The sequence below is a fragment of the Chrysochloris asiatica genome, unplaced genomic scaffold (genome assembly GCF_000296735.1).
Source record: "Chrysochloris asiatica unplaced genomic scaffold, ChrAsi1.0 scaffold00013, whole genome shotgun sequence".
Classification (NCBI taxonomy): Eukaryota; Metazoa; Chordata; class Mammalia; order Afrosoricida; family Chrysochloridae; genus Chrysochloris; species Chrysochloris asiatica.
This window is the reverse complement of record NW_006408531.1, coordinates 36,139,600-36,146,773: the sequence shown is the minus strand read 5'-3', so window position 1 is coordinate 36,146,773 and position 7,174 is coordinate 36,139,600. Positions and strand designations below refer to the sequence as shown.

At 39.0% G+C, this 7,174-nt stretch overlaps 1 pseudogene; it reads left to right on the top strand.

Moving 5' to 3' along the window:
* The first annotated feature begins 4,830 nt into the window (after positions 1-4,830).
* Positions 4,831-6,252, top strand: LOC102818075 (annotated as a pseudogene).
* Positions 6,253-7,174: the final 922 nt, after the last annotated feature.

Below are 7,174 nucleotides of genomic sequence, written 5' to 3'. Positions count from 1 at the left end.
AGCAAATGATGGTCTCATGGCTTTTTTCCCATGGGCTTTACTCCATTCGTATCATCAATGCCAACTCTACTTTGAGGAGGCAGCTTTTCCCAGTTGCTTTTTGAGTGCCTTTATCCTGAGGGGCTCATTTTCTGGCACTATATCTGACAGTGTTTCTTTGCTATTCAGTGACTAAAGATTCGGAAGTAGTTTGTCATTGTTTCTTCCTAGTCTGTCTTTGTCTAGATGCTTATCTGAAACCTGTCCACCATGGATGACCCTGCTGGTATTTAAAATACCAGTCACATAGTTTTCAGAATCACTGCAACTCACAAGCCACCACAGTAGACAAACTGACAGACGAGTGGTGGCTGTTTGGTTTTAAGTGGAAACCGTAACTTTAAATTTTGAGCAGATCTGTGCACATGTGTAGTAGAATCCTCTAGTGGTGGCAGTTCTTCCATTGAAGAATGGAAGTTCTAGCTGTACTGAAGACATTCACTCAGGCATCCCCTCTAGTCACCAGAATGGAGGTGCACAGATAGTGAGAGACCAATGAACAAATGCCACAAAAAGAATGTCCACACCTGTATCTCCACAGTTCTGTCAGGCATTCGTGGCTGTTCTGATCCTTCCCTTGCTTAGTCTCTCCTAAGATGGTGGCTCTGGGAGCAGCCGAGCGTCTTTTATTAGAAAGCAATGGATTTCTTGATTCTGCTATGAATTCCCTTAGCTGTAAGCCTTCCAAGCTTCTAAATATTCCTTTATATGTGGTTCAGAGTTCTGGCACCATCACCTGAGCCTGCTTGGTCCAGTATTCTGTGTTGTTGCTGACGGACCTCCTCACTGCACATCTACCCAGTCCGCCATCTTGTTTAGGGTCTCTTGAAGATAGAGTAGTTAAAGTAGCTGGAAGAAATTATGAAGTAAAAGAGCTAAACAGAAAATTTCAAAAGTCTGCTCGAGAAGATGTAGTAAAGAGTTAAATGAAATGAACAAAGGTCTGGAGACAGAAAACCAAAAGGAAAGAACACACTCAGCATTTTTTTCAAGGTGAAAGAACTGAATGAAACATTTCAAACCTTGGGTTGCAATATGGAAGGATTCTTTGGGCAAAATACTGAGTGATTCAGGAAGCATCTAAAGAAGATTGAAGGAATACACACATTCACTGTATCAAAAAGAATTGTTCAACTTTTAGCAATTTCAGATGGCAGTATATGACCAAGAATCCATGGTATTGAATAATGATGTTCAAGCTGTACTGAACGTATTGGCAAAAAACGAGGGTCCAGGAATTGATGGAAAACAACTTAGAATGTTTCAACAAACTAATGTAGTGCTAGAAGCACTCCTTGCCTATGCCAAGAAATTTGGATGATTTCTTGCCAATTGACTTGAAGAAATCCATATCTGTGTCCAAAGAAAGATGATTCGACATAAAGTATGGTGTGGGTTAATGAGCTGTACTGCAAGGTAAGTTTGAAATGCAAGGTCAATGGTTCGAATGCTTTGGAAACTGTAGTATAATGTTGCTATGAGTCAGAATCGACTTAATAGTACTTAACAACAACAACTTCATTAATATTACGTGGAAGCAAAATTTTGTTGAAGATAATTCAAAAATGTTTGCAGCAGTACATACATAGGGATTGCCAGAAATTCAAGCTGGATAGAGAAGAGATATCACTGTGGACATTAGATGGATCTTAGCTGAAAGTAGAGAATACCCGAAAGATGATTATTTGTGCTTTAAGGACTATGCAAAGGCATTCAACCTTATGGATCATAACAGATATGGATAGCATTGTGAATAGTGGGAATCTCAGAACACTTAATTGTGCTCATTTAGATCCTGTACATAGAACAAGAAGCAGGCCTTAGAACAGAACAAGGGGCTACTGAGTAGTTTAAAATCAGGAAAGGTGTGTATCAATCAAGGTTGCAAAATATTAAGTTTGCTCTGACTCATAATGACCCTATGTAAGGTTTCCAAGGAGCAGCTGGTGGATTTGAATTGCTAGTCTTGTGGTTCACAGTCCAGTGCTGATTCTACAGCACCACACCAGGATTCTATATGCTGAGCAAATAATTTGAGAAGCTATACTATGTGAAAAATAATGCAGCATCAGGATTGGAGGAAGGCTTATTAGCAACCTGAAATATATAGATGACAGAACCTTGTTGCTGAAAGCAGAGGACTTGAAGCACTTTCTGATGAATATCAAAGTATACAGCCTTCAATATGGATTACAACTTATTGTAAAGGAAACAAAAATCCATCCTCACAACTGGACCAACAGATAACATTATGATAAATAAGAAAATATTGAAGTTGTCAAGGATTTAATTATATTTGGATCCAGAATCAATGCTCATGGAAGCAGTAGTGAAAGAAACCAAATGATGTATTGCATTTGGCAAATCTGTTGCACAAGACCTCTTTAAAGTGTTCAAGAGGAAATATGTCACTGTGCCTGATTCCAAGCCATGATATTTTCCATTTCCTCATATGCATGTGAAATCTGAACAGTGAATAAGGCAGACTATAGAAGAGTTGATGCATTTGAATTAGGTGTTGGCAAAGAATATTGAAAGTACCACGGGCTCCCGGAGGAACAAAAAAATCTGTGTTGGAAGAAGTACAGCCAGAATGCTCCTTAGAAGGAGAATCGTGAGATTTCATTTCACATACTATGGACATGTTAGAAGAATGAAGGATCAGTGAAAAAGAGGAAGCCCCAAGGAAATAGACTGACAAAATGACAGCCACAATGGGCTCAAACAACATGACACCACCACCAACAGTATATAGACTTTTTCTCTCCCTTTCTCAAATATCACATACTGCCTCAATTCATCCTTTTCAAGCATTTATTCCTGGACTTATATTATTTATGATGTCTTACAGGAATAAATCTTAGCCCATCTTTACGAGAATATAAAGCAAAAATATCCTATCCTTCCAGGAATATTTCATGCTCATGTTTTCCTTTTGTGAAGTCAGTAATAAACCATTCAACCATCTGTTTGCTCAATAGAATATTTCAGTCAATGAGACTGGAGGCTAAGGCCAGACAGGGCTGGTGGCACTAGACTTTAGCCAAACATCTCAAACCATTTTTCTAAATGTTTAGGTCCAGCAAAAATACAAAGCTGGTTTTACCAAGTATTTTTTTCTCTTTAATTTTTTAATCTGTGCACATTGTGAAGGAAATATAATCCATCTGTTTCATTGGCACTTAATTCAACAAATAATTGTTTTGTAAGAGGAATTTGATGTCCAAGAAGCCTTATGAGTCTTTTTATGAGCATTCAAAATCCTTCTCCTTCCCCAAGATCCATTAGACCCCTGGGAAATGGGCCTTTGCCGAGGCAAATGGATTTCCGGTTTTAGAAGGCACTGGTTTCATGAAAAATAATGTGATCTTAATAATCTTCATCCAAGAAATGTTTTTTCTTGTACCACGAGAAGGAATAATTAAAAGTACACTCCAGTGGATTTAATTATTATACTTTATTCCCAGTTTCTATGTCGGTTTAGTTGTTTTAAATCTCAACTAGGCCTAAATGCTGTGGTGCATGGTTCCCAGCCTATATAATTTATTTTTTCCATGCTCTCAGCATCAAAGGATTGTGTTTATCTAATGAAGGCTTTGATTACCTCTAAGTGATTCCATTCCCCCTAGGGCCTAGCTTTGTGTACATTTGGATGTGTTCACGTTGTCTGCAAAGTCATGCTCCAAGCATATTCCATATCACTTACTACAGAATCTTGGTGTGTGTTATATTTTAAAAAGCTTTATAGACTCATAAATTTTGGAAACACCAAGTTAAAAGAAGCTACATGGGTTTCTTTACTTCAGAATTTCAGGACCTTTACTATTTTACTGAGCATTGTAAGTTGGCTAGAGAGGACAGAATATGGAACAGAGAAATGTGTTCTACCATGGAACACATTTTTTTTCAGAGCATCTGGTTGGACTACAAATCCTTGGGAAATACTTGAAAAATTCTGACCTGCATCTTTTCTCTTTGTATTTATTTCATTATCCTCCTAGTGTCTAGAATCTATTTCTAAAAACAAACAGAAAAATGCCTTATTTTAAAATTTAATTTAGTTTTCATTAGAGAAAATAGGATTCTTCCAGTTGTTTCAACAGACAAGACTACCATCAACAAAGAGTCTGAAGCATAAAAATTATTTGCAACTAATTAAATGGAAATCCTCACTTGTTCTTCTTGCTCTATAAAGTATAGATACTTTATTTTAAAACAAAAGCAAAAACTACAAAATCCTGTGACGTTTGACACATATGTTCTAAACTGGGAATATTGGAAGCAGAGAGAAATTAAAGAGATAGTCTAAAAGCAAAAGAGTAAAGTAATATGGAAAAAGTTTTTCTATGATAAAGAATTTTATCTATCTAGATGTTGGATCTATATATGCATATATATACTGTTGTTGTTAAGTGTCATTGAATCAGTTCTGATTCACAGGGACGAGGAAGGGCTGGTGGGTTTGAACTGCTGACCTTGTGGTTAGTAGTCTAGTGTTTATCCTTCAGTGCCACACCAGGACTTTATGCATGCAATATATAATTTGGAATTATTTTATTTTTATTTTCTAAACCATTTTCAAGTTGTTTTTAGCTTCTGTAAAGGTCTGGACTGCTAGGTCTACTGTTTAAATCCACCAGTGTCTCCTTGGAAACTCCACACAGGGTCACTATGAGTCAGAACTGACTCAATGGCACTTAACAGCAACAACAACATTAACAAAGTTGGCTTTTTTGCAGTGGGTTTGCCACCAGAATACAGGTGTTAGTGAAAACCATTGCAAAACCTAAGCCAAAATAGTAAAGTAAAAAAAAAAAACAACAAACAAACCCATATCAACATTATCATTATTGGACACATCGATTCTGGCAAGTAAAACACTTCTGGTCACCTGATCTACAAACGTGATGGAATTGACAAAAGAACCATCAAAAAATTAGAGAAGGAAGCTGAGATGGGGACTCCTTAAAGAAGGAAACTGAAATGGGGACTTCTTCAAGTATGCCTGGGTCTTGGATAAACTGAAAGCTGAACGTGAGCGAGGCATCACCATTGATATCTCCCTGTGGAAATTTGAAACCAGCAAGTACTATGTGACCATAAATTGATGCCCGAGGACATAGAGACTTGATCAAAAATGTGATTACAGGAACCTCACAGGCTGACTGTGCTGTCCTGATTGTTGCTGCTGGTGTTGGAGAATTTGAAGCTGGTATCTCTAAGAATGGGCAGACCTGTGAGCATGCCCTTCTGGCTTACACACTGGGTATGAAACAGCTAATTGTTGGTGTTAATAAAATGGAGTCCACTGAGCCACCCTACAGCCAGAAGAGATATGAGGAAATCATTAAGGAAGTCAGCACCTACGTTAAGAAAATTGGCTACAACCCTGACACAGTAGCATCGGTGCCAATTTCTGGTTGGAATGGTGACAATATGCTGGAGCCAAGTGCTAACATGCCTTGGTTCAAGAGATGGAAAGTCACGTGTAAGGATGGCAATGCCAGTGGAACCACATTGCTTAAAGCTCTGGATTGCATCCTGCCACCAGCTCGTCCAACTGAGAAGCCCCTTCGTCTGCCTCTCCAGGAGATCTACAAAATTGGTGGTATTGGCACTGCCCCTGTGGGCAGAGTGGAGACTGGTGTTCTCAAACCAGGCATGGTGGTCACCTTTGCTCCCGTCAGTGTTACCACTGAAGTAAAATCTGTTGAAATGCACCATGAGGCTTTGTGTGAAGCTCTGCCTGGGGACAATGTAGGCTTAAATGTAAAGAACGTCTCTGTCAAAGATGCTAGCTGTGGAAATGTGGCTGGTGACAGCAAAAATGATCCACCAATGGAAGCAGCTGGCTTCACTGTACAGGTGATCATCCTGAACCTGCCAGGTGAAATCAGTGCTGGGTATGCACCTGTGCTGGATTATCACACAGCTCACATTGCTTGCAAGTTTGCTGAGCTCAAGGAGAAGATTGATCGCCAGTCTGGTAAGAAGCTAGATGATGGCCCCAAATTCTGGAAGTCTGGTGATGCTGCCATTGTTGACATGGTTCCTGGCAAGCCTGTGTGTGTTGAGAACTTAGACTATCCTCCTTTGGGTCATTTTGCTGTTAATGACATGAGATAGACTGTTGTTGTGGGTGTCATCAAGGCAGTGGACAAAAAGGCTGCTGGAGTCACCAAGTCTGCTCAGAAAGCTCAGAAGGCTAAATGAATATTACCTTTAACACCTGCCACTCCAATCTTAATCAGTGGTGGAAGAATGATCTCAGAACTGTTTGTCTCAATTGGCCATTTAAGTTTAATAGTAAAAGATGGGCTAATGACAGCAATGCATCATAAAACCTTCAGCAGGGAAGGAATGTTATATGGACCATTTGTTTCTTTTTTGTGTGTGGCAGTTTTAAGTTATTAGTTTTTAAAATCAGTATTTTTTAAATGGAAACAACTTGACCAAAAATTTGTCACAGAATTTTAAGACCCATCAAAACAAAGTTTAATGAGAAAATAAATAAATAACAACAATGTTGGCCTTGATTCATGGTAATACCAAGCACAATAGATAAAACACTGCTCAGTCTTACACCCGCCACGTGATTGGCTGGGTTTGGATGTTGTGATTTGTAAGGTTTGCATTGGATGATTTTCAGAAGCAGGTCTCCAGGTCTTTCTTCCTAGTTTGTCTTAGTCTGAAATCTCCACTGAAACCTATTTAAAATCATAGCAACACACAAGCCTTCACAGACAGACAAGTGGTACTTATCTGTAAGATGCATCGGCTGAGAATTCTCATTGTTGCTGTTGTTAAGTGCTTTCGAGTTGGTTCCTGTATAGGGTTTCTGAGGAGTGGCTTGTGAGCTTGAACCACCTATCTTGTGGTTCAAACTGACATTGCAGTCCAGCAATTAACCTGCAGTGCCAGAAGAGCATTCTCATTAGGTGACAATCTACCACTAACCCACAGATGCTGTCATTCTCAGCTGAATTCTCTAGAATACCTTCTCAGTCTTTGTCTCAATCCCACACCTCAACTTGCTCCCTGGTCAAAGAAACCACCTTGGGATATGAGTGGGTAGAGAAACTGCTTGTCTGAAAATACCCACACATTCTTTATGAAAGCGTTTGCAAATCTCTCA